Source organism: Rattus norvegicus, chromosome 4 (genome assembly GCF_036323735.1).
Source record: "Rattus norvegicus strain BN/NHsdMcwi chromosome 4, GRCr8, whole genome shotgun sequence".
Lineage (NCBI taxonomy): Eukaryota > Metazoa > Chordata > Mammalia > Rodentia > Muridae > Rattus > Rattus norvegicus.
In genome coordinates this window covers 166718911-166746712 of record NC_086022.1, presented here as the reverse complement: position 1 = coordinate 166746712, position 27802 = coordinate 166718911, and the positions used below count along the sequence as shown (strand labels likewise).

Below are 27802 nucleotides of genomic sequence, written 5' to 3'. Positions count from 1 at the left end.
CCCTAGGGAGAGTGGAAGACTAATTAGAAGTCATGTCTCAATACTTGGGATGATTCCATCATGGTTGTCTTTCACTGGGGATGATGATGACCCAGTGGTTGCTCAGTTCACAAGGTATTAGGGTAATTTTTTTTTTATTCTCAGTTCTGATTTTCTTGTTTCTTGTTTGAGCTGGTATTTATTGACTTGGACCAGGCCTTAGACAATGTTCTTTAAAAACTATTCTATACTGTGTATTTTGTGTAGAGATTTTTGTTTCTGTACTTAGGTTGGCAAAGCAGCATTGTCCTTTGCTCCCTTGGTAAGGCTATGTCTTGTTGATACACAATAATCACACTTCCGTTCCAAGTGCTTATTCTGCTCTCTCTCCCTTCTTTTTCCCTTTCCTTGGGATCCAGCTCCAAGGAGGCTTTGCCAACATACATTCTGCTTCCCTGGCCTATGTTGATCAGTTTTCTTTTTCATAATCCTTAATTTTGAGGTATTAATTGTCTTTGTAACTTAGTCTGAGGTGGATAGTATTCCTTGTTTTGTGTGTGTTGTGTGTGTGTGTGTGTGTGTGTGTGTGTATTTGTGTGTGTTTTAATGGAAATTTTTACTTTGCCACAAATCTTACCATACATTTGTTCACACCAAGGATCTATGAATTTCAACCCACAGATGAGTGTGTTTTGGATGAGGCTCTACTATGATGTGAATATCTCCCATAAGATCTTGAGAATTTTACCATTGCCCAGAAAGAGCAACAACAGAAAACAGTAAGAAAGACTGGTGAAAATGATGTGTTCAGAAGTCTCTCCCATAATCTCCTACTAATTTATGCATGTTTTCTTTTTACTCTTCAGGTTCTGTGTCTCTGTGTACAGTGAAGTGTGCAGGGAAATATTTCATCAATGCCAAGCTGGTCTGTATGTGAACACTTCTTTTCAGTTTATTTTGTTTTATATGCATGGATGTTTTTTCTATATGTATGTCTGTGTACCAGGTATGGGCCTGATGCTTCTAGGAGCCACAAAATAAAGACAGAAACCATGGAATTGGATGTGCAGATAAATTTAGTCACACTATGGTTGCTGGGACTCAAAACTAGGTCCTCAGGCCTGTTTAGGCAATTCTCCAACTCACTATGTGAATATTTTCATCAGGAATATTAATGATAGCTATTTGTATATCCAATTATTAGACATCTTCGTCTTTACTTAAAAGATGTGAGAGCTATTATACAGGATTAAGGTTTAAGTTGAACCAAAAATTTGTTTGATTGTTAAAATAGCTATTGTCCTAGACTTACTGGATAATGAGCTAGGATAAAACAACTCATCAAAACAAGAAAAAAGATACAAAATAAAATTAAAAGAATAATACAAGGTCTGGGTTGAGTGGCACACTCTGTAATCAAAGAACTCACAAATTGGAGGGATAAGGATCAGGAGCCAAGGACTTTCTCAGCTATAATCATCTGTGGGCCATCCTGAACTGTATCAGACTATGCATCATAAACAAAATGAAAAGAAAGAGTGCTTTGAGAAGGGTGAGTTAAGCCTGTAGACTCCACAGAAGATGCAATGAGACAGAGAACTGGTTAGAGTCTCTCCTTTGAACTGCAGTATAGTAAGATAACAGGGACTGTAGAGGCAAAGATTTATTTATGAACCAGTGCTTAACTTTCTCTTTCAGTCCTAAATGGATTTTATCCACAGGTATTGGAGATCCCAGAAAATTGTCTGATTCCCCTCCCCGCTTTGGGTACCTTTTAAAAAAGGTTTATTCTTACTTAGTTACTAAAGCATCTTTCTCATTTCTTCACTCTCAGTGCTTCTGGCCCTAAAAGAATTATGTACATAGGCAGGTAATACAGGCCATTAGAATAACTCTAATTATAAATGCTGGGACACACAGAGTGGCAATGGGTACAGGAAATCTCAAAATAGAGCTTTTGGGTTTTCTTGCCCTAATAGCTGTGAAGTTCAGTGTTGAGAAAGTTTGACCTCAGGAGAGAAATAGCAAGCAGTGGGCAGCTACTAAGGACTGGCAGCTCCTCCCAGTGATGTGATTCAAACCAACCTTCTCTGTGGGCGGGCTGTTAGCCACTCCAGCTAACCTCCTCAGCCTGGGCACAAAGAGCAGCTTGCCACTGTTAAATGATGAAGCCACTGCTGAGGGCAGGGTGTGACCAGATGGTTTAAAGGTGTGACTACACTGATGTACACAGCTTCTGGGTAACTGCATCATCAGAAGTTAGTGGGCACACAATGTGGTTTCCCAAATAAAAGTGGCTTTTGCAGCAAGACAGCCTAGAATGCAAATATATACTTGAATATATATATATATATATTCATGTTTGTGTGTAAGAGGATGTTTTTGCATAAAAGTGATGGGGAAACAAAATAGTCTTTGGAGGTATATGGAGAGAGAGAGAGAGAGAGAGAGAGAGAGAGAGAGAGAGAGAGAGAGAGAACTAGGTGGGAAAGGGGGTCATGAAGGGCATAGGGATGGAGGGAGGACTGGGAGTGAGAATGGATATCTGGTGGGAGGGAAATCAGACTAGCTGGAGACCTGGGATGGGAGAGACTAAGGAGGAATCCCTAGCTGAGATTTCTATTAATGGGGAATATAGACTGAAGTGGTGCCCTCCTGTAGCCAGGCAGGACTTCCAGTGGAAGGAGGGGAACATCAACTCACCCACATAACCTCCAACCCATAATTTATCTTCCTTACATGATGTGCAAGGATACAGATGGAGCAGAGACTGAGGGAACAGCTAATTACTGGCCCAACTTGAGACTCAGCCCATGAGAGAGAGCCAACCCCCGACACTATTAATGATACTCTGCTATTCTTGCAGATAGAAACATAGCATAACAGTCTCCTGAGAGGCTTCATCCAGCAATGGGTGGAAACAGATGCAGAGACCCATGGCCAAACATTATCTGGAGCTTGGGGAAACTTGTGGAAGAATGAAGGATAGAATTGAATGAGCTGGAGGAGTCAAAGACACCACAGAAAAACATACAGAGTAAACTAATCTGGACCCATGGGGCTCACAGAGACAACCACCCACCAGAGAGTGTGCAAGAGCTGGACCTAGGATCTCTGCACATTTGTACAGATGTGCAGCTTGGTCTTCATTAGGGTCCCCTAACAATTGGAGCAGGGTCTGTCTCTGACTGTTGCCTGCCTGTGGATCTTGTTCCCCTAACTGGGCTGCCTTGTCTGTCCAAAGTAAGAGAGGGTGTGCTTGGTCCTGCTGGGAGTAGATGTCTCAGGGTAGGTGGGGTGGTATCCAAGAGGTGCTTTCCCTTCTCTGAGGATAAGGGAATGGGGTAATAGGGGGAGGGACTTGTGGGAGCAGGTAGAGAGGAGGAAGAGGGACTATAATAGAGATGTAAAGTGAAAAAATGAATTATGAAAAAAAAAGTGAGATTAGAAGAAAAAATTCAAGAAAATGAAAAACATTTTCCAGGCTCCTCACTTTCTGTTCTATTAGTTGATGGGGCTGCAATTCAGTCTTTTCCATTCATTTGTTGCACTTTGCTCTTAGAACTGCAGTATGAGTGTCAGTCACTTTCATATGAAAAGACGAAATTTTCTAATGTAACTGCCTTCATTTAAAGTTCTTTTTTTTTTCTTTTCAGAAACTCAGAGCTATGCAATGAACAGAAAATTGCATTTGCAGCTGCTCATTTATTCAGAGGTCCAGTTCTTGATATGATTCTGCCTCTTTCTAAAGCTGAAAAGTCTGCATTTTGAATTGGGTTTCTGTGTAGTTTATTGTCTTCTTTTTTGTCAGTCACATCGGTGGCACCATATCTGTTGCCCATTCTGCCATCACAGAGATGAAAGAACGGATTTAGATAAGTGCTCATAGACCTCCAGTTAGAAGGCACAAACTACACACAAATATGTGAACATGTGCTGTGAACTTGCTCAGTGTTCATCATGAGAACAAGAGCCTCCTACCAGGATGAAAACGAGAGAAAAACATCTCAAGAGCATTAACCATTCTGTGGGCAGTTTGATGCTAATCTCCAGATCTTAGGTTATCAGTGGCTTTTTCTAAAGCAATGGTTTCTCACTGCTGTAGATTTCCTAGATCCTGTTCACTTACTGTCTCTACCCTGTTCTTAAAAAAACACCTCCACTCCAAGTGTCTTAAGTTCTTTTTCTGTTATGATAAATTATTGACAAAAGCAACTTTGGGGATGAAGGGTTTATTTTAGCTCACGGTTCAAGGGGGTAGTCCTTCACCATAGGGAAGTCATTGTGAAGAAATAAGTTTCATAGATACGAGGAACAAGGCTGTAAGAACAAGGTTCTGGGAATAAAGAAAAAAGGTTTTGGTGGTCAGAGTGACCAGGCTTAAGTTGAGACCAGCCAAAACATACAAAGCTGTTCTTGGAAAAAGACCCCTTACCCCTCCTTGTAGTAAATTCCAAGAAAAACCACCAGATGTGTCAGCCTGACCTTATCCGTCGACCTCCCAGCTCCCCCCCCACCCTTTCCCAGGGACTTTCTGAGGTCAGGTCTGAAAGGGATGAGGAAATTGACTAATTAAGCCCAAAACAGCCCCTTGAGTGAACCAACCAATGCCTGAAGAGATCCTTTGTCCTGTGTTCCACCAATCAGAGTAAGCCAGCTAGCCCTGTTGCTGAGGTCTGCCCTCTGTAAAGTATAAAACATGTGCTTTTTGAGTTCAGGGTTGCCTCTCCCTGAGTGGATGAGAAACCCCATGTGCATGGATCAATAAACCTCTTGCCATTGCATCAGTCTGTCATCATATTGTGTTCTGTGGGTCCTGAGCTAAGACCACTTTGGGGTCTTACAACATTTTGAGCTTGAGGCTTTCACATTGCGTCAGAAGCTAGAAGCAGAGAGTGATTAATAAGAGCTTGTTCTCAGCTTGCTCTCTCTATCTATACAGTTTAGGATCCTAACACAGGAAAATAGTTCCAGTTACAATGGATGAATCTTCTCTTTTCAAATGATCTAGCAAAGGCAGTTCCCCACAGGCTTGACCAGAACCTAATCTAACTTTATAATCCTTAATTGGTGTGCCCAAGACTTGTTCCATTCAAGTCCACAACACTGTCACTCCCAGTTTGACATTATCCTAGCTCACTGTGTATGTTGTTTCATTTTAGTTGCCATACTAGCATAATAGGCTGAGTCATTTATAATGAAAAGTTTATTTGGGTTCAGACATTTCGAGGTTGGAAATTGCAAGGTTATGTGTCATCATGTAGGATAAGACCTTAGATTTGCCAGTGACACAAAATGAAGGGGCATTAACTAGCTAGGCAACTGTAGAAGAAGCAACATGATGGAAAAACTTGCCTTATGATGTCTGCTTTCATATAGGGGGTTGTTTTATAGATAAGGTCTCCTTCAATAGCTTTAGGTGGACTGGAACTTAATATCTAGTAAACCAAGCTGATCTTACCTTTTGAGGATTCTCCTGCCCATGCTTCTTGGGATTACAAGAATGTGTTGCCATGCTTGGTTGATCTTGAGGTTTGGTTCAGACAAGCAATATTCCAGTCATCATACACCCTCTCTCTCACACACAGTGGAAACTGATCCAATAATGTATATCTGTATACACAGAACCAAGGATGATGATACATGATGTGGAAGAACAGTGTGCTTGAATCCGACTTGGGCTACATATTGAGTTTTAGGCCACTACTATTTATACAACACAATCACATCTGAAACAGAACCAAAAAATCAAATCAAGATAACCAGTCAACTAAACAGCCAAACAATCACTAACAAAACTCTCAAAGGATGAACATGCAGCCCATGGTACAGTTCTTATAGGGCACACACAAGGCCTTGGGTTTGATTTATCAGCATCAACACAATGACTGCACTGAAGCCACCTAATGTGGAATGACATGAACTTTCATTGTAAACATGTGTGGCTTAAAAAGTAGCTCAGTACACACCAAGAAAATCACAGTAGAAATGTGATTTTCTAACATGCATTCCTAATGTACATTTACTTTCAGTAAACACAATTCAAAAGCAAAAGTAATCTCCTCTTACATATTAAGGCAAATTTCCTGAAAACTAATAATAATTGAAACCTAAACTTATCATATTTCTTTTGAATAACCACACACACACATGTGGTGTGTGTGTGTGTGTGTGTGTGTGTGTGTGTGTGACACAAATTGTATCACTCATCTCTTCTAATTGGTGGCTTATTTATGTAAGACTACATTCTAGCTAGACATATTGACAATTTCTGTAAATATATATTCCCTTATCCTTTCAGTCGTCAAACATTATGAAATGTGAACCTATGGAACATGAAGTGGGGAGTAATTTCAAATGCAGGAATGAATAGCTCATGTTTCCTATTTATCAGTATCAGCTCTGAACCTATAATTTCCTCTTTTCAGTTTGGTCAGCAGAAGTGGCAGAAGTTTAAGAGCTGGATTATCTTTCAGAAAGGATACTCTTTCCATGTTGCATTTGGGTCATCTGAAGGGTCATACAAGACTGAAAAGGACAACTTGTCCCTCATCATTGCTTCCCTCTACCTGCATCACCACCTGGCTGGGGTACAGGCAATCGCCACATTGATCCTGTCAGATTTCTCTACCACATGATCATACTTAATCTAGAGAAATGGTGTTCAGTTACAAATGGCATGCACAGCAGTGTCACAACTAAGATTGCACACTCAATTGAGGCAATTAGAACTCTATTAATTCTGCATGTGAAAATTGGAGTTCAGCATTCAAGAAAGATATTTTCTCTAACTATGCTATGACTTTTGCTATGTGTTATCTAAAAGAGAGCTCAGTAGAATTACTTTGTAATTAGTTCAAGCATTTACATAGTTCCTAATGCACTTTGTAGAATTCTGTAACAAGGAAGCCACATTTTGCATAGGGAGTTAGGGAAATGTTTTAGAAAATTTCATCAATTAACAATGTGTAAAAGGTGGTAGAAATGAGTAGAGATTAACAATCTATTCATATCACCTGTTTATTGGATGCCATCTCCAAACACTCATTAATGGAAGAAGCAATGTAAAGTGTAGATATTTATTGCCTGATCATTTCTAACATCACATTGAATAACTTATGCATATTAATCATGCCTATTTTTAATTTTTCTTGTCTTACTTTCTATTGTTCTGTCTCTTCTTTTTGTTTGTTTGTTGTGTTTTGAGACTATGTAGCCTGGCTATCCTGAATTTCTCTATGTAGATGCTGTTGGACTTGAATCATGGAGATTTATCTGCCTCTGGCCCCTGAGTGCTGGAACTTAAGTCATGTGCCACAATGACCAGAGATAAATTTTATACTAATATGGACTCATCTAGCAGCATCATAGAGTAGATAATTTTGAAATGTTCATTTTTATGGAATCAATTGGCATTAAACGTGTTTGAGCTTTAACCCATAAGTGAGACTCAGAAGAAAACATATCTAAAAAGAAAAATACTTATTGTGAATATTTTCATGTCCAACTATTATACTAATGAACTAGAGGTCATGTGATAATCTATATCAGAGTTTTTAAAACATGTATCTTGGCAGACATCCTGGGACCACAGAACAGACTGCCACCTCTGCACACCTCAGTTCTCATCCCTGGTCCAATGGGAAACTGCATGGTGTCTCTGAACACAGGGATATAGGAACAGACAGTCACCGGTACACGCGGTTCTGGTCTGTACCCAGGACCGAACTGAACCGGCAAAACAACTCCCTGCACCCAAATCCCATGGGGAGACAGCTGGACCCTCAGAAGTGTGGATACTCCTGAGAAGTCAGAGGAAAATACCCTCTGCCCACAGTCCTGACCCAAGAGAGAATCGATTAGTGCCAACTGTGTCCGTGGTGTGCAAGGACATACAGGAGCAAACAGGGTCAGAACCTTGTGATTCCTGCCCATGCTGAGAGCTGGAAGACAGTCTCCAGAAGCACCGCCATAACTGAAAGGAGAGGTAAGACCCACTTTTCTGCTACCAAGTGACCTGCCTGGTGGATTCAGGACACACACAGGCAGAAGTCCTGTGAGTCAGGGCACTTCCTGTGTCTGGCTTTGCCTGGAAGTGGACAGATACCATCCCACAGTTACCTGCACCAAAATCCCATGGGGAAGAGAGGGGACCACCCAGGAGTGCAGACATCCTGGGACCACAGGACAAACTGCCACCTCTGCACACTTTGTCCCACATTCCTGGTCCAAGGGGAAACTGCACAGTGCCTCTGGACACAGGGATATAGGAACAGACAGCCACCAGTACCTATGGTTCTGGTCTGTGCCCAGAACCGGCCAAACAGCTCCCTGAACCTAAAATCCCATGGGGCAGAGAGTTGTACCCTCAGAAGTGTGGATACTCCAAAAAAGTCAGAGGAGAATACCCTCTGCCCATAGTTTAGACCCAAGAGGGAATTGCACAGTGCCAACTGAGCCCACTGGGTGCAAGGACATACAAGAGCAATCAGGGGTAGGGCCCTTTGATTCATGCCTGTTCCTAGAGCTGGAAGACAGTCTCTGGGAGCACCAACACACAGGAAGTCAGAACACCTGTTCTCAGGAAAGCCTGAAAGAAAACAGGAAAATAGTTCAACAGAAGTGCTGACACAGAGGCCTATAGCAGGGTGAAGTCACTCTCAGAAACAGCATGACAAGCAAACACCAGAGACAAACAAATGGCTAGAGGAAATTGCGGGAACCTAAGCAATAGGCACCAAGACTACCTGGCATCATCAGAGCCCAGTTCTTCCACCAAAGAAAATATTAGATATCCAAACACACCAGAAAAGCAAGATCTAGATTTAAAATCACATTTTTTGATAATGATGGAGGGCTTTTTTTTTTTTTTATTAACTTGAGTATTTTTTATATATATTTCGAGTGTTATTCCCTTTCCCGGTTTCCGGGCAAAATCCCCCTCCCCCCTCCCCCCTCCCCTTCCTTATGGCTATTCCCCTCACAACCCTCCCCCCATTGCCTCCCTCCCCCCACCAGTCTAGTTCACTGGGGGTTCAGTCTTAGGAGGACCCAGGGCTTCCCCTTCCACTGGTGCTCTTACTAGGATATTCATTGCTACCTATGAGGTCAGAGTCCAGGGTCAGTCCATGTATAGTCTTCAGGTAGTGGCTTAGTCCCTGGAAGCTCTGGTTGCTTGGCATTGTTGTACATATGGGGTCTCGAGCCCCTTCAAGCTCTTCCAGTTCTTTCTCTGATTCCTTCAACGGGGGTCCTATTCTCAGTTCAGTGGTTTGCTGCTGGCATTTGCCTCTGTATTTGCTGTATTCTGGCTGTGTCTCTCAGGAGCGATCTACATCCGGCTCCTGTCGGTCTGCACTTCTTTGCTTCATCCATCTTGTCTAATTGGGTGGCTGTATATGTATGGGCCACATGTGGGGCAGGCTCTAAATGGCTGTTCCTTCAGTCTCTGTTTTAATCTTTGCCTCTCTCTTCCCTGCCAAGGGTATTCTTGTTCCCCTTTTAAAGAAGGAGTGAAGCATTCATATTTTGATCATCCGTCTTGAGTTTCATTTGTTCTAGGCATCTAGGGTAATTCAAGCATTTGGGCTAATAGCCACTTATCAATGAATGCATACCATGTATGTCTTTCTGTGATTGGGTTAGCTCACTCAGAATGATATGTTCCAGTTCCAACCATTTGCCTACGAATTTCATAAAGCCGTTGTTTTTGATAGCTGAGTAATATTCCATTGTGTAGATGTACCACATTTTCTGTATCCATTCCTCTGTTGAAGGGCATCTGGGTTCTTTCCAGCTTCTGGCTATTATAAATAAGGCTGTGATGAACATAGTGTAGCACGTGTCTATTTTATATGTTGGGGCATCTTTTGGGTATATGCCCAAAAGAGGTATAGCTGGATCCTCAGGCAGTTCAATGTCCAATTTTCTGAGGAACCTCCAGAATGATTTCCAGAATTGTTGTAACAGTCTGCAATCCCACCAACAATGGAGGAGTGTCCTCTTTCTCCGCATCCTCGCCAGCATCTGCTGTCACCTGAGTTTTTGATCTTAGCCATTCTCACTGGTGTGAGGTGAAATCTCAGGGTTGTTTTGATTTGCATTTCCCTTATGACTAAAGATGTTGAACATTTCTTTAGGTGTTTCTCAGCCATTTGGCATTCCTCAGCTGTGAATTGTTTGTTTAGCTCTGAACCCCATTTTTTAATAGGATTATTTGTCTCCCTGCGGTCTAACTTCTTGAGTTCTTTGTATATTTTGGATATAAGGCCTCTATCTGTTGTAGGATTGGTAAAGATCTTTTCCCAATCTGTTGGTTGCCATTTTGTCCTAACCACAGTGTCCTTTGCCTTACAGAAGCTTTGCAGTTTTATGAGATCCCATTTGTCGATTCTTGATCTTAGAGCATAAGCCATTGGTGTTTTGTTCAGGAAATTTTTTCCAGTGCCCATGTGTTCCAGATGCTTCCCTAGTTTTTCTTCTATTAGTTTGAGTGTGTCTGGTTTGATGTGGAGGTCCTTGATCCACTTGGACTTAAGCTTTGTACAGGATGATAAGCATGGATCGATCTGCATTCTTCTACATATTGACCTCCAGGTGAACCAGCACCATTTGCTGAAAATGCTATCTTTTTTCCATTGGATGGTTTTGGCTCCTTTGTCAAAAATCAAGTGACCATTGGTGTGTGGGTTCATTTCTGGGTCTTCAATTCTATTCCATTGGTCTATCTGTCTGTCTCTGTACCAATACCATGCAGTTTTTATCACTATTGCTCTGTAATACTGCTTGAGTTCAGGGATAGTGATTCCCCCTGAAGTCCTTTTATTTTTGAGCATAGTTTTAGCTATCCTGGGTTTTTTGTTATTCCAGATGAATTTGCAAATTGTTCTGTCTAACTCTTTGAAGAATTGGATTGGTATTTTGATGGGGATTGCATTGAATCTGTAGAACGCTTTTGGTAAAATGGCCATTTCTCTATATTGATCCTGCCAATCCATGAGCATGGGAGATCTTTCCATCTTCTAAGGTCTTCTTCAATTTCTTTCTTCAGTGTCTTGAAGTTCTTATTGTACAGATCTTTTACTTGCTTGGTTAAAGTCACACCGAGGTACTTTATATTATTTGGGTCTATTATGAAGGGTGTCGTTTCCCTAATTTCTTTCTCGGCTTGTTTCTCTTTTGTGTAGAGGAAGGCTACTGATTTATTTGAGTTAATTTTATACCCAGCCACTTTGCTGAAGTTGTTTATCAGCTTTAGTAGTTTTCTGGTGGAACTTTTGGGATCACATAAATATACTATCATATCATCTTCAAATAGTGATATTTTGACTTCTTTTTTTCCGATCTGTATCCCCTTGACCTCCTTTTGTTTTCTGATTGCTCTGGCTAGAACTTCAAGAACTATATTGAATAAGTAGGGAGAGAGTAGGCAGCCTTGTCTAGTCCCTGATTTTAGTGGGATTGCTTCAAGTTTCTCCCCATTTCGTTTAATGTTAGCAACTGGTTTGCTGTATATGGCTTTTACTATGTTTAGGTATGGGCCTTGAATTCCTATTCTTTCCAGGACTTTTATCATGAAGGGGTTTTGAATTTTGTCAAATGCTTTCTCAGCATCTAATGAAATGATGATGTGGTTTTGTTCTTTCAGTTTGTTTATATAATGGATCACATTGATGGTTTTCCATATGTTAAACCATCCCTGCATGCCTGGGATGAAGCCTACTTCACCATGGTGGATGATTGTTTTGATGTGCTCTTGGATTCGGTTTGCCAGAATCTTATTGAGTATTTTTGCGTCGATATTCATAAGGGAAATTGGTCTGAAGTTCTCTTTTTTGTTGGGTCTTTGTGTGGTTTAGGTATAAGAGTAATTGTGGCTTCATAGAAGGAATTCGGTAGTGCTCCATCTGTTTCAATTTTGTGGAATAGTTTGGATAATATTGGTATGAGGTCTTCTATTAAGGTCTGATAGAATTCTGAACTAAACCCGTCTGGACCTGGGCTCTTTTTGGTTGGGAGACCTTTAATGACTGCTTCTATTTCCTTAGGAGTTATGGGGTTGTTTAACTGGTTTATCTGTTCCTGATTTAACTTCAGTACCTAGTATCTGTCTAGGAAATTGTCCATTTCCTGCAGATTTTCAAGTTTTGTTGAATATAGGCCTTTATAGTAAGATCTGATGATTTTTTGAATTTCCTCTGAATCTGTAGTTATGTCTCCCTTTTCATTTCTGATTTTATTAATTTGGACACACTCTCTGTGTCCTCTCGTTAGTCTGGCTAAGGGTTTATCTATCTTGTTGATTTTCTCAAAGAACCAACTTTTGGTTCTGTTGATTCTTTCTATGGTCCTTTTTGTTTCTACTTGGTTGATTTCAGCTCTGAGTTTGATTATTTCCTGCCTTCTACTCCTCCTGGGTGTATTTGCCTCTTTTTGTTCTAGAGCTTTTAGGTGTGCTGTCAAGCTGCTGACATATGCTGTTTCCTGTTTCTTTCTGCAGGCACTCAGCGCTATGAATTTTCCTCTTAGCACAGCTTTCATTGTGTCCCATAAGTTTGGGTATGTTGTACCTTCATTTTCATTAAATTCTAAAAAGTCTTTAATTTCTTTCTTTATTTCTTGCTTGACCAGGTTATCATTGAGTAGAGCATTGTTCAATTTCCACGTATATATGGCATTCTTCCCTTATTGTTATTGAAGACCAGCTTTAGGCCGTGGTGGTCCTATAGCATGCATCTGATTATTTCTATCTTTCTGTACCTGTTGAGGCCCGTTTTTTGACCAATTATATGGTCAATTTTGGAGAAAGTACAATGCGGAGCTGAGAAGAAGGTATATCCTTTTGCTTTAGGATAGAATGTTCTATAAATATGCGTTCAGTCCATTTGGCTCATGATTTCTCTTAGTCTGTCTACGTCTCTGTTTAATTTCTGTTTCCATGATCTGTCCATAGATGAGAGTGGGGTGTTGAAAGCTCCCACTCTTATTGTATGAGCTGCAATGTGTGTTTTGAGCTTTAGTAAGGTTTCTTTTACGTATGTAGGTGCCCTTGTATTTGGGACATAGATATTTAGGATTGAGAGTTCATCTTTGTGGATTTTTCCTTTGATGAATATGAAGTGTCCTTCCTTATCTTTTTTGATGGCTTTTAGTTGAAAATTGATTTGATCTGATATTAGAATGGCTACTCCAGCTTGTTTCTTCTGACCATTTGCTTGGAAAGTTGTTTTCCAGCCTTTCCCTCTGAGGTAGTTTTGTCTTTGTCTCTGAGGTGTGTTTCTTGTAGGCAGCAGAATACAGGGTCTTTGTTGCGTATCCAGTTTGTTAATCTATGTCTTTTATTGGGGAGTTGAGGCCATTGATGTTGAGAGATGTTAAGGAATAGTGATTATTGCTTCCTGTCATACTCATATTTGGATGATAGGTTATGTTTGTGTGCTTTTCTTCTCTTTGTTTTGTTGCCAAGATGATTAGTTTCTTGCTTCTTCTAGGGTATAGCTTGCCTCCTTATGTTGGGCTTTACCATTTATTATCCTTTGTAGTGCTGGATTTGTAGAAAGATATTGTGTAAATTTGGTTTTGGCATGGAATATCTTGGTTTCTCCATCTATGTTAATTGAGAGTTTTGCAGGATACAGTAACCTGGGCTGGCATTCGTGTTCTCTTAGGTCTGTATGACATCTGTCCAGGATCTTCTGGCCTTCATAGTTTCTGGAGAAAAGTCTGGTGTGATTCTGATAGTTCTGCCTTTATATGTTACTTGACCCATTTCCCTTACTGCTTTTAATATTCTTTCATTATTTTGTGCGTTTGGTGTTTTGCCTATTATGTGACGGGTGGTGTTTCTTTTCTGGTCCAATCTATTTGGAGTTCTGTAGGCTTCTTGTATGCCTATGGGTATCTCTTTTTTTAGGTTAGGGAAGTTTTCTTCTATGATTTTGTTGAAGATATTTACTCTTCCTTTAAGCTGGGAGTCTTCACTCTCTTCTCTACCTATTATCCTTAGGTTTGATCTTCTCATTGAGTCCTGGTTTTCCTGTATGTTTTGGACAAGTAGCTTTTTCTGCTTTACATTATCTTTGACAGTTGAGTCAATGATTTCTATGGAATCTTCTGCTCCTGAGATTCTCCCTTCCATCTCCTGTATTCTGTTCATGAAGCTTGTATTTACAGCTCCTTGTCTCTTCTTTTGGTTTTCTATATCCAGGGTTGTTTCCATGTGTTCTTTCTTGATTGCTTCTATTTCCATTTTTAATTCCTTCAACTGTTTGATTGTGTTTTCCTGGAATTCTTTCAGGGATTTTTGCGACTCCTCTCTATGGGCTTCTACTTGTTTAATTATGTGTTCCTGGCATTCTTACAGGCATTTTTGTGACTCCTCTCTGTAGGCTTCTACTTGTTCTCTAAGGGAGTTCTTCAGGTCTTTCTTGAAGTCCTCCAGCATCATGATCAAATATGATTTTGAAACTAGATCTTGCTTTTCTGGTGTGTTTGGATATTCCATTTTTGTTTTGGTGGGAGAATTGGGCTCCGATGGTGCCATGTAGTCTTGGTTTCTGTTGCTTGGGTTCCTGTGTTTGCCTCTCGCCATCAGATTATCTCTAGTGTTACTTTGTTCTGCTATTTCTGACAGTAGCTAGACTGCCCTATAAGCCTGTGTGTCAGGAGTGCTGTAGACCTGTTTTCCTGTTTTCTTTCAGCCTGTTATGGTGACAGAGTGTTCTGCTTTCCGGCGTGTAGTTTTCCCTCTCTACAGGTCTTCAGCTGTTCCTGTGGGCCTGTGTCTTGAGTTCACCAGACAGATCACTTGCAGCAGAAAAGTTGGTCTTACCTGTGGTCCCGAGGCTCAAGTTTGCTCGCGGGGTGCTGCCCAAGAGCTCTCTGCGGCAGCAGCAACCAGGAAGATCTGTGCTGCCGTTTCCGGGAGCTTCAGTGCACCAGGGTTCCAGATGGCATTTGGTGTTTTCCTCTGGCGTCCGAGATGTGTATGCAGAGTGCAGTCTCTTCTGGTTTCCCAGGTGTGTCTGCCTCTCTGAGGGTTTAGCTCTCCCTCCCACGGGATTTGGGTGCAGAGAACTGTTTACCGGTCTGTTTCCTTCAGGTTCAGGTGGTGTCTCAGAGGCAGCGGTCCTGCCGCTCCTGGGCCCTCCCCCACGGGAACCCAGAAGCCTTATACAGTTTCCTCTTGGGCCAGGGATGTGGGCACGGGTGGGCAGTGTTGGTGGTCTCTTCCGCTCTGCAGCCTCAGGAGTGCCCACCTGACCAGCCGGTCGGGTCTCTCTCCCAAGTGTCTGGGAGCAGAGAGCTGCTGCGGGCCCATGATGGAGGACTTTAAGAAAGACATAAAGAGCGCTTACGTAGGAAGCACAAGGCCCTGGGTTCGGTCCCCAGCTCCGAAAAAAAAAAAAAAGACATAAAGAACTCCCTTAAAGAAATGTGGGAAAACACAAGTAAACAAGTAGAAGCCCTTAGAGAGGAAACACAGAATCCCTGAAAGAATTCAGGAAAACACAACCAAACAGGTGAAGGAATTGAAAATGGAAATAGAAACAATAAAGAAAGCACAAAGGGAGACAACCCTGGATATAGAAAACCAAAGGAAGAGACAAGGAGCTGTAGATAAAAGCATCACCAACAGAATACAAGCGATAGAAGAGAGAATCTCAGGGGAAGAAGATACCGTAGAAAACATCGACACAACTGTCAAAGATAATGTAAAACGCAAAAAGCTCCTAGCCCAAAACATACAGGAAATCCAGGACACAATGAGAAGATCAAACCTAAGCATAATAGGTATAGAAGAAAGTGAAGACTCCCAATTTAAAGGGCCAGTAAATATATTCAACAAAATTTTAGAAGAAAACTTCCCTAACCTAAAGAAAGAGATTCCCATAAACATACAAGAAGCCTACAGAACTCCAAATAGATTGTACCACAAGAGAAATTCCGCCCATCGCATAATAGATAAAATACCAAATGCAAAAAACAAAGAAAGAATATTAAAAGCAGTAAGGGAAAAAGGTCAAGTAACATATAAAGGCAGACCCATAAGAATTACACCAGAGTTCTCACCAGAGACTATGAAAGCCAGAAGATTGTCGACAGATGCTATACAGATCCTAAAAGAACACAAATGCTAGTCCACGTTACTGAATCCAGCAAAACTTTCAATTAACATCAATGGAGAAACCAAGATATTCCATGACAAAACCAAATTTACACACTATCTCTCTACAAATCCAGCCCTACAAAAGATAATAGATAGGAAACTCCAACACAAGGAGAGAAACTGCACCATACAGAAAGCAAGAATATAATTTTCTTGCAATGAAACCAAAAGAGAGACAAAGAAACATAAGTCCACCTCTACCAACAAAAATAACAGGAAGTGACAATCACTATTCCTTAATATCTCTCAATATCAATGGCCTCAATTCTTCAATAAGAAGACATAGACTAACAGACTGGATACGTAAAGAGGACCCAGCATTTTTACTGCATGTAGGAAACACACCACAGAGACAAAGACAGACACTACCTCAGAGGAAATGGCTGGAAAACAAGTTTCCAAGCAAATGGTCTGAAGAAACAAACTGGAGTTGCCATTCTAATATCAAATAAAATTGACTTCCAACCAAAAGTCATCAAAAAAGATAAGAAAGGACACTTCATATTCATCAAAGGAAAAATCCACGAAGATGAACTCTCAATCCTAAATATCTATGCTCCAAATTCAAGGGCACCTACATTCATAAAAGAAACCTTACTAAAGCTCAAAGCCCACATTGCACCTCACATGATAATAGTAGGGCATTTCAACACCCCCCCACATCACTGAACAGATCATAGAAACAGAAATTAAACAGAGATGTAGAGAAACTAACAGAAGTTATGAACCAAATGGATTTAACAGATATTTATAGAACATACCATCCTCAAAGAAAAGGATATACTTTCTTCTCACAACTCATGGAAACTTCTCCAATATTGACCATATAATTGGTCACAAAACAGACCTCAACAGATACAGGAAGATAGAAATAATCCCATGCATCCTATCAGATCATCACGCACTAAGTCTGGTCTTCAATAACAACAATAATGACAGAAAGCCCACATATACATGGAAGTTGAACAATGCTATACTCAATGACAACTTGGTCAAGGAAGAAATAATGAAATTAAAGACTTCTTAGAATTTAATGAAAGTGAAGATATAACATTTGCAAACTTATGGGACACAATGAAAGTGGTAGTAAGAGGAAATCATAGCTATGAGTGCCTGCAAAAAGAAACAGGAAAGAACATATGTCAGCAGCTTGACAGCACACTTAAAAGCTCTAGAACAAAAAGAAATTAAAAAAAACCAAAAGGAGTAGAAGGCAGAAAATAATTATACACAGGGCTGAAATCAACCAAATAGAAATGAAAAGGACCATACAAAGAATCAACAAAACCAGGAGCTGGTTCTTTGAGAAAATCAATAAGATAGATAAACCCTTAGGCAGATGAACCAGAGGTCACAGAAAGTGTATCCAAATTAACAAAATCGGAAATGAAAAGGGAGACATAACCACAGAATCTGAAGAAAGTTAAAAAACCTTCAGATGCTACTACAAAAGCCTATATTCAACAAAACTGGAAAATCCAGAGGAAATGGACAATTTTCTAGACAGATACCAGGTAACAAAGTTAAATCAGGAACAGATAAACCATCTAAACAACCTCATAACTCCTAAAGAATTAGAAGCAGTTATTAAAAGTCTCCCAACCAAAAAGAGCCCAGGTCCAGATGGGTTCAGTGGAGAATTCTATCAGAATTTCATAGAACACCTCATACCAATGCTGTCCAAACTATTCCACAAAATAGAAACAGACGGAGAGCTACCAAATGCCTTCTATGAAGCCACAATTACTCTTATACCAAAACCACACAAAGACCCAACAATGAAGGCAAACTTCAGACCAATTTCCTTTATGAATACTGATGCAAAAATACTCAATAAAATTCTTGCAAACCGAATCTAAGAACACCTCAAAATGATCATCCATCATGATCAAGTAGTGTTCATCCCAGGGATGCAGGGATGGTTTAATATACGAAAATCCATCAATGTATTCCACTATATAGTCAAACTGAAAGATAAGAGCCGCATGATCATTTCATTAGATGCTGAGAAAGCATTTGACAAAATTCCACATCCTTCATGATAAAAGTCCTGGAAAGATCAGGAATTCAAGGCCCATATCTAAACATAGTAAAAGCAATATACAGCAAACCAGTAGCTAACATCAAACTAAATGGAGAGAAACTTGAAGCAATCTCACTAAAATCAGGGACTAGGCAAGGCTGCCCACTCTCTCCCTACTTATTCATTATAGTACGTAAAGTCCTTTTCAGAACAATCAGACAACGAAAGAAGGTCAAAGGGATACGAATTGGAAGGGAAGAAATCAAAATATCGCTATTTGCAGATGATATGATAGTATACTTAAGTGAGCCCAAAAGTTCCATCAGAGAACTACTTATCCTGATAAACAACTTCAGCAAAGTTGTGGGGTATAAACTTAACTTGAACAAATGAATAGCCTTCCTCTACTCAAAGGAAAAACAGGCTGAGAAAGAAATTAAGGAAATGATACCCTTCACAAGAGTCCCAAATAATAAAAAATACCTTGGCGCGACTTTAACCAAGCAAGAGAAAGATTTGTATGACAAGAATTTCAAGTCTCTGAAGAAAGAAATTTAGGAAGATCTCAGAAGATGGAAAGATATTCCATGCTCATGGATTGACAGGATTAATATAGTAAAGATGGCCATTTTGCCAAAAGCAATCTACAGGTTCAATGCAATCTCCATCAAAATTCCTACTCAATTCTTTATAGTGAGAGAAAAAGCAATTTGCAAATTCATTTGGAATAACAAAAAACCCAGGAGAGCGAAAGCTATACTCCACAGTAGAAGAACTTATAGGGAATCACCATCCCTGACTTCAAGCAGTATTACAGAGCATCAGTCATAAAAACTGTATGGTATTGTTACAGAGACAGGCAGAAAGATCCAGAATTGAATTGAAAAGAGCAGAATTGAAGATCCAGAAATGAACCCACACATGTATGGTCACTTGATCTTTGCCAAAGGTGCTAAAAATACCCAATAAAAGAAAGATAGCATTTTCAACAAATGGTGCTGGTTCAACTGGAAGTCCGCATGTAGAAGAATGCAAATCGATCCACTCTTATCACCATGTACAAAGCTTAAGTCCAAGTGCATCAAGGACCTCCACAACAAACCAGATACACTTGAACTAAAGAAGAAAAAGTGGGGAAGAGTCTCAAACACATGGGCACTGGGGAAAATTTCCTGAACAAAACACCAATGACTTATGCGCTAAAGATCAAGAGTCAACAAATGGGACCTCATAAAACTGCAAAGCTTCTGTAAGGCAAATGAAACTGTCATTAGGACAAAATAGCAACCAACAAATTGGGAAAGGATCTTTACCAATCCTACATCTAATAGAGGGCTAATATCCAAAAAAATACAAAGAACTCAAGGAGTTAGACTCCAGAGAACCAAAGAACCCTATTAAAAATTGGGTACAGAGCTAAAAAAACATTCTCAGCTGAGGATTATTGAATGGCCAAAAAGCACCTGAAGACATGTTCAACATCCTTAGTCATTAGGGAAATGCTAATCAAACCAACCCTGAGATTCTACCTCACACCAGTCTGAATGGCCAAGACCAAAAACTCCGGTGACAGCAGATGCTGGTGAGGATGTGGAGAAAGAGGAGCACTCCTCCATTGTTGGTGTGATTGCAAACTGGTACAACTCTGGAAATCAATCTGGAGGTTCCTCAGAAAATTGGACATTCCACTACCTCAGGACCCAGCTATACCTCTCTTGTGCATATACCCCAAAAATGCTCCAACATACAACAAAGACATATGTTCCACTATGTTCATAGTACCCTTGTTTATAATAGCCAGAAGCTGGAAAGAACCTAGATGCCCTTCAACAGAGGAATGGATTAAAAAAAGATGTAGTACATCTACACAATGGAGTACTACACAGCTATCACAAACTATGACTTTGTGAAATTCATAGGCAAGTAGATTGAAGTAGAAAATATCACCTTGCGTGAGGTAACCCAATCACAGGAAAACACACATGGTATGCACTCATTGATAAGTGGATATTAGCCACAGAGCTTGAATTACCCAAGATGCAATCTACAGACCACAGGAAGCTCAAAGAAGGATGACCGAAATGTGGATGCTCCCACTTCTTAAAAGGGGGAAAACATCCATAAGAGGGGATATGGAAGCAAGGTTTAGAGCAGCGACTTAAGGAATGACCATTCAGAGCCTGCCCCACATGTGGCCCATATATATGCAGCCATCAAAACTAGATAAGATTGATGAAGCTAAAGAATGCATGTTGACAGGAACCGGATATAGATCTTTCCTGAGAGACACATCCAGAGAATTTCCATCACAGTGGTCAATGCTAGTAACAAACCACTCAACTGAGAATAGGACCCCCTTGCAGGGAATAAGAGGAAGTATTGAAAGAGGTGAAGGAGCTTGCAACCCCATATGAACAACAATGCCAACCAACCAGAGCTTCCAGGGACTAAACCACTACCGAAAGAATATACATGGACTGACCCAGACATCCAAATGCATATGTACCAGAGAACAGACTTGTTGGGGCACCAGTGAAAGGGGAAGTCCTTGGTCCTTCCAAGGTTGGACTTCCAGTGCAGGGGAATATGGGGGGGGCAATAAGGGGAATGTTTAGGGGGAATTCCTGGATGGGGGAGGGGGAGAGGAGGGAATGGGGACTTTAGGACCGGAAACCAGGAAGAGGAATAACATTTTAAATGAAAGTAAAGAAATATATCTAATAAAAATTAAAAACTTAATAAAAAACACGTATCTCCTTTGATCATATGACTTCATACATAAAATGTCTAAGTGTGTTTTAAAGTATTTCCCATGTAGTTTTCAAATGAACAAGAAAATAGTATAAACAACTTAAATGTTCAATGTAGAACATTTCCTGATTACTTAATTTATGCTATATATAAGTTATTAATAACTGTATGTGGCTTAAAAAATCTGTCGATCATTATTTATAAAATATGTAATTGATTCTTAGTTATTATAAAAGATGATTCAAACACACATGGTATGCATTCATTGATAAGTGGCTATTAGCCCAAATGCTTGAATTACCCTAGATGCACAGAACACATGACACTCAAGAAGGATGACCAAGGTATTTAGCGGGAATCCCAAACTGGTGGATCCCTGCCTGCAGCAGCTCTCTGCTCCGAAACCCCGTGGGAGAGAGCCCTCACCACCTGGTCAGGTGGGCACTCCTGAGACTACAGAGCAGAAGAAACCACCAACACTGCCCACCCCTGCCCACATCCCTGGCCCAAGAGGAAACTGTATAAGGCCTCTGCGTTCCCGTAGAGGAGGGCCCAGGAGCAGCAGTACCGCTGCGTCTGAGACACTGCCAGAACCTGAAGAGACCTACCGGATAAACAGTTCTCTGCACCCAAATCCTGTGGGAGGGAGAGGTAAACCTTCAGAGAGGCAGACATGCCTGGGAAACCAGAAGAGACTACACTCTGCACACATCTCTGACGCCAGAGGAAAACACCAACGGCCATCTGGAACCCTGGTGCACGGAAGCTTCCGGAAAGGGCAGCGCAGATCTTCCAGGTTGCTGCCGCCGCAGAGAGCTCATAAGCAACACCCCACAAGCAAACTTGAGCCTCGGAACCACAGGTAAGACCAACTTTTCTGCTGCAAGTGACCTGCCTGGTGAACTCAAGACACAGGCCCACAGGAACAGGTGAAGACCTGTAGATAGGAAAAACTACACGCCCGAAAGCAGAACACTCTGTCCCCATAACTGGCTGAAAGAAAATAGGAAAACAGGTCTACAGCACTCCTGACACACAGGTTTATAGGACAGTCTAGCCACTGTCAGAAATAGCAGAACAAAGTAACACTAGAGATAATCTGATGGCGAGAGGCAAACACAGGAACCCAAGCAACAGAAACCAAGACTATGTGGCATCATCGGAGCCCAATTCTCCCATCAAAGCAAACAGGGAATATCCAAACACAGCAGAAAAGCAAGATCTAGTTTCAAAATCATATTTGATCATGATGCTGGAGGACTTCAAGAAAGACCTGAAGAACTCCCTTAGAGAACAAGTAGAAGCCTACAGAGAGGAATCGCAAAAATGCCTGAAAGAATTCCAGGAAATCATAAATAAACAAGTAGAAGCCCATAGAGAGGAGTCACAAAAATCCCTGAAAGAATTCCAGGAAATCATAAATAAACAAGTAGAAGCCCATAGAGAGGAGTCACAAAAATCCCGGAAAGATTTCCAGGAACACACAATCAACCAGTTGAAGGAATTAAAAATGGAAATAGAAGCAATCAAGAAAGAACACATGGAAACAACCCTGGATATAGAAAACCAAAAGAAGAGACAAGGAGCTGTAGATACAAGCTTCACCAACAGAATACAAGAGATGGAAGAGAGAATCTCAGGAGCAGAAGATTCCATAGAAATCATCGACTCAACTGTCAAAGATAATGTAAAGCAGAAAAAGGTACTGGTCCAAAACCTACAGGAAATCCAGGACTCAATGAGAAGATCAAACCTAAGGATAATAGGTAGAGAAGAGAGTGAAGACTCCCAGCTCAAAGGACCAGTAAATATCTTCAACAAAATCATAGAAGAAAACTTCCCTAACCTAAAAAAAGAGATACCCATAGGCATACAAGAAGCCTACAGAACTCCAAATAGATTGGACCAGAAAACGGAACTCCTCCCGTCACATAATAGTCAAAACACCAAAAGCACAAAATAAAGAAAGAATATTAAAAGCAGTAAGGGAAAAATGTCAAGTAACATATAAAGGAGACCTATCAGAATCACACCAGACTTTTCTCCAGAAACTATGAAGGCCAGAAGATCCTGGACAGATGTCATACAGACCTAAGAGAACACAAATGCCAGCCCAGGTTACTGTAGCCTGCAAAACTGTCAATTAACATAGATGGAGAAACCAATATATTCCATGCCAAAACCAAATTTACACACTATCTTTCTACAAATCCAGCACTACAAAGGATAATAAATGGTAAAGCCCAACATAAGGAGGCAAGCTATACCCTAGAAGAAGCAAGAAACTAATCGTCTTGGGAACAAAACAAAGAGAAGAAAAGCACACAAAAATAACCTATCATCCAAATATGAGTATGACAGGAAGCAATAATCACTACTCCTTAACATCTCTCAACATCAATGGCCTCAACTACCCAATAAAAGACATAGATTAACAAACTGGATACGCAACGAGGACCCTGTATTCTGCTGCCTACAGGAAACACACCTCAGAGACAAAGACCGACACTACCTCAGAGTGAAAGGCTGGAAAACAAATTTCTGAGCAAATGGTCAGAAGAAGCAAGCTGGAGTAGCCATTCTAATATCAAATAAAATCAATTTTTAACTAAAATTCATAAAAAAGATAAGGAAGGACACTTCATATTCATCAAAGGAAAAATCCACAAAGATGAACTCTCAATCCTAAATATCTATGCCCCAAATACAAGGGCACCTACATACGTAAAAGAAACCTTATGAAAGCTCAAAACACACATTGTACCTCACACAATAATAGTAGGCGTCTTCAACACCCCACTCTCATCGATGGACAGATCATGGAAACAGAAATTAAACAGAGACGTAGACAGACTAAGAGAAGTCATGAGCCAAATGGACTTAACAGATATTTATAGAACATTCTATCCTAAAGCAAAAGGATATACCTTCTTCTCAGCTCCTCATGGTACTTTCTCCAAAATTGACCATAAAATTGGTCAAAAAAATGGGCCTCAACAGGTACAGAAAGATAGAAATAATCCCATGCGTGCTATCGGACCACCACGGCCTAAAGCTGGTCTTCAATAACAATAAGGGAAGAATGCCCCCATACACGTGGAAATTGAACAATGCTCTACTCAATGATAACCTGGTCAAGCAAGAAATAAAGAAAGAAATTAAAGACTTTTTAGAATTTAATGAAAATGAAGGTACAACATACCCAAACTTATGGGACACAATGAAAGCTGTGCTAAGAGGAAAACTCATAGCGTTGAGCGCCTGCAGAAAGAAACAGGAAACAGCATATGTCACCAGCTTGACAACACACCTAAAAGCTCTAGAACAAAAAGAAGCAAATACACCCAGGAGAAGTAGAAGGCAGGAAATAATCGAACTCAGAGCTGAAATCAACCCAGTAGAAACAAAAATGACCATAGAAAGAATCAACAGAACCAAAAGTTGGTTCTTTGAGAAAATCAACAAGATAGATAAACCCTTAGCCAGACTAACGAGAGGACACAGAGAGTGTATCCAAATTAACAAAATCAGAAATGAAAAGGGAGACATAACTACAGATTCAGAGGAAATTCAAAAAATCACCAGATCTTACTATAAAAGCCTATATTCAACAAAACTTGAAAATCTGCAGGAAATGGACAATTTCCTAGACAGATACCAGGTACTGAATGTAAATCAGGAACAGATAAACCAGTTAAACAACCCCATAACTCCTAAGCAAATAGAAGTAGTCATTAAACGTCTCCCAACCAAAAAGAGCCCAGGTCCAGACGGGTTTAGTGCAGAATTCTATCAGACCTTAATAGAAGACCTCATACCAATATTATCCAAACTATTCCACAAAACTGAAACAGATGGAGCACTACCGAATTCCTTCTATGAAACCACAATTACTCTCACACCTAAACCACACAAAGACCCAACAAAGAAAGAGAACTTCAGACCAATTTCCCTTATGAATATCGACACAAAAATACTCAATAAAATTCTGGCAAACCGAATCCAAGAGCACATCAAAACAATCATCCACCGTGATCAAGTAGGCTTCATCCCAGGCATGCAGGGATGGTTTAATATACGGAAAACCATCAACGTGATCCATTATATAAACAAACTGAAAGAACAAAACCACATCATCATTTCATTAGGAGCTGAGAAAGCATTTGACAAAATTCAACACCCCTTCATGATAAAAGTCCTGGAAAGAATAGGAATTCAGGGCCCATACCTAAAGATAGTAAAAGCCACATGCAGCAAACCAGTTGCTAACATTAAACTAAATGGAGAGAAACGTTAAGCAATCCCACTAAAGTCAGGAACTAGACAAGGCTGCCTACTCTCTCCCTATTTATTCAATATAGTTCTTGAAGTTCTAGCCAGAGCAATCAGAGAACAAAAGGAGTCAACGGGATACAGATCGGAAAAGAGGAAGTCAAAATATCACTATTTGCAGATGATATGATAGTATATTTATGTGATCCCAAAAGTTCCACCAGAGAACTACTAAAGCTGATGAACAATTTCAGCAAAGTGGCTGCGTATAAAATTATCTCAAATAAATCAGTAGCCTTCCTCTACACAAAAGAGAAACAAGCTGAGAAAGAAATTAGGGAAACGACACCCTTCATAATAGACCCAAATAATATAAATTACCTTTGTGTGACTTTAACCAAGCAAGTAAAAGATCTGTACAATAGGAACTTGAAGACTATGAAGAAAGAAATTGAAGAAGTCCTCAGAAGATGGAAAGATCTCCCATGCTCATGGATTGGCAGGATTAATATAGTAAAAATGGCCATTTTACCAAAAGCAATCTACAGATTCAATGCAATCCCCATCAAAATACCAATCCAATTCTTCAAAGAGTTAGACAGAACAATTTGCAAATTCATCTGGAATAACAAAAATCCCAGGATAGCTAAAACTATCCTCAATAATAAAAGGACTTCAGGGGGAATCACTATCCCTGAACTCAAGCTGTATTACAGAGCAATAGTGATAAAAACTGCATGGTATTGGTACAGAGACAGACAGATCGACCAATGGAACAGAATTGAAGACCCAGAATTGAACCCACACACCTATGGTCACTTGATTTTTGACAAAGGAGCCAAAACCATCCAATGGAAAAAAGATAGCATTTTCAGCAAATGGTGCTGGTTCACCTGGAGGTCAATATGTAGAAGAATGCAGATCGATCCATGCTTATCACCCTGTACAAAGCTTAAGTCCAAGTGGATCAAGGACCTCCACATCAAACCAGATACACTCAATATAATAGAAGAAAAACTAGGGCAGCATCTCGAACATATGGGCACTGGCAAAAATTTCCTGAACAAAACACCAATGGCTTATGCTCTCAGATCAAGAATCGACAAATGGGATCTCATAATACTGCAAAGCTTCTGTAAGACAAAGGACACTGTGGTTAGGACAAAACGGCAAACGACAGATTGGGAAAAGATCTTTACCAATCCTACAACAGATAGAGGCCTTATATCCAAAATATACAAAGAACTCAAGAAGTTAGACCGCAGGGAGACAAATAACCCTATTAAAAATGGGGTTCAGAGCTAAACAAAGAATTCACAGCTGAGGAATGCCGAATGGCTGAGAAACACCTAAAGAAATGTTCAACATCTTTAGTCATAAGGGAAATGCAAATCAAATCAACCCTGAGATTTTACCTCATACCAGTGAGAATGGCTAAGATCAAAAACTCTGGTGACAGCAAATGCTGGCGAGGATGCGGAGAAAGAGGAACACTCCTCCATTGTTGGTTGGATTGCAGACTCGTACAACCATTCTGGAGGTTCCTCAGAAAATTGGACATTGAACTGCCTGAGGATCTAGCTATACCTCTCTTGGGCATATACCCACAAGATGCCCCAACATATAAAAAAGACATGTGCTCCACTATGTTCATAGCAGCCTTATTTATAATAGCCAGAAGCTGGAAAGAACCCAGATGCCCTTCAACAGAGGAATGGATACAGAAAATGTGGTACATCTACACAATGGAATATTACTCAGATATCAAAAACAACGACTTTATGAAATTCGTAGGCAAATGGTTGGAACTGGAAAATATCATCCTGAGTGAGGTAACCCAATCACAGAAAAACAGACATGGTATGCCCTCATTGATAAGTGGCTATTAGCCCAAATGCTTGAATTGCCCTAGATGCACAGAACACATGAAACTCAAGACGGATGATCAAAATGTGGATGCTTCACTCCTTCTTTAAAAGGGGAACAAGAATACCCTTGGCAGGGAATAGAGAGGCAAAGATTAAAACATACACAGAAGGAACTCCCATTCAGAGCCTGCCCCACATGTGGCCCATACATATACAGCCATCCAATTAGACAAGATGGATGAAGCAAAGAAGTGCAGGCTGACAGGGACCGGATGTAGATCGTTCCTGAGAGACACTGCCAGAATACAGCAAATACAGAGGCAAATGCCAGCAGCAAATCACTGAACTGAGAATGGGACCCCCGTTGAAGGAATCAGAGAAAGAACTGGAAGAGCTTGAAGGAGCTCGAGACCCCTTATGAACAACAATGCCAAGCAACCAGTTCTTCCCGGGACTAAGCCAATATTTAAAGACTATACATGAACTCACCCTGGACTCTGACCTCATATGTAGCAATCAATATTCTAGTAAGATCACCAGTGGAAGGGGAAGCCCTTGGTCCTGATAAGACTGAACCCCCAGTGAACGTGATTGTTGGGGTGGGCGGCAATGGGGGGAGGATGGGGAGGGGAACACCCTAAAGAAGGGGAGGGGGATGGACTAGGGGGATGTTTTCCCAGAAACCGTGAAAGGGAATAACACTTGAAATGTAAATAAGTAATACACAAGTTAATAAAAAAA

General features: G+C 40.5%; 1 long non-coding RNA gene across 2 annotated transcripts in view; it reads right to left on the bottom strand.

Annotated features, from left to right (window-relative positions):
- Window positions 1-4195: 4195 nt before the first annotated feature.
- Window positions 4196-27802, bottom strand: part of LOC108350878 (uncharacterized) — a 29125-nt gene continuing 5518 nt past the window's right edge. For both annotated transcript variants that reach the window (XR_010066283.1, XR_001837831.3), the window contains exons 2-4: window positions 5441-5708; window positions 4585-4662; window positions 4196-4315 (exon numbers count right to left, since the gene is read on the bottom strand). This is a non-coding gene — a long non-coding RNA (uncharacterized LOC108350878). The remainder of the gene's footprint in view (window positions 4316-4584; window positions 4663-5440; window positions 5709-27802) is intronic.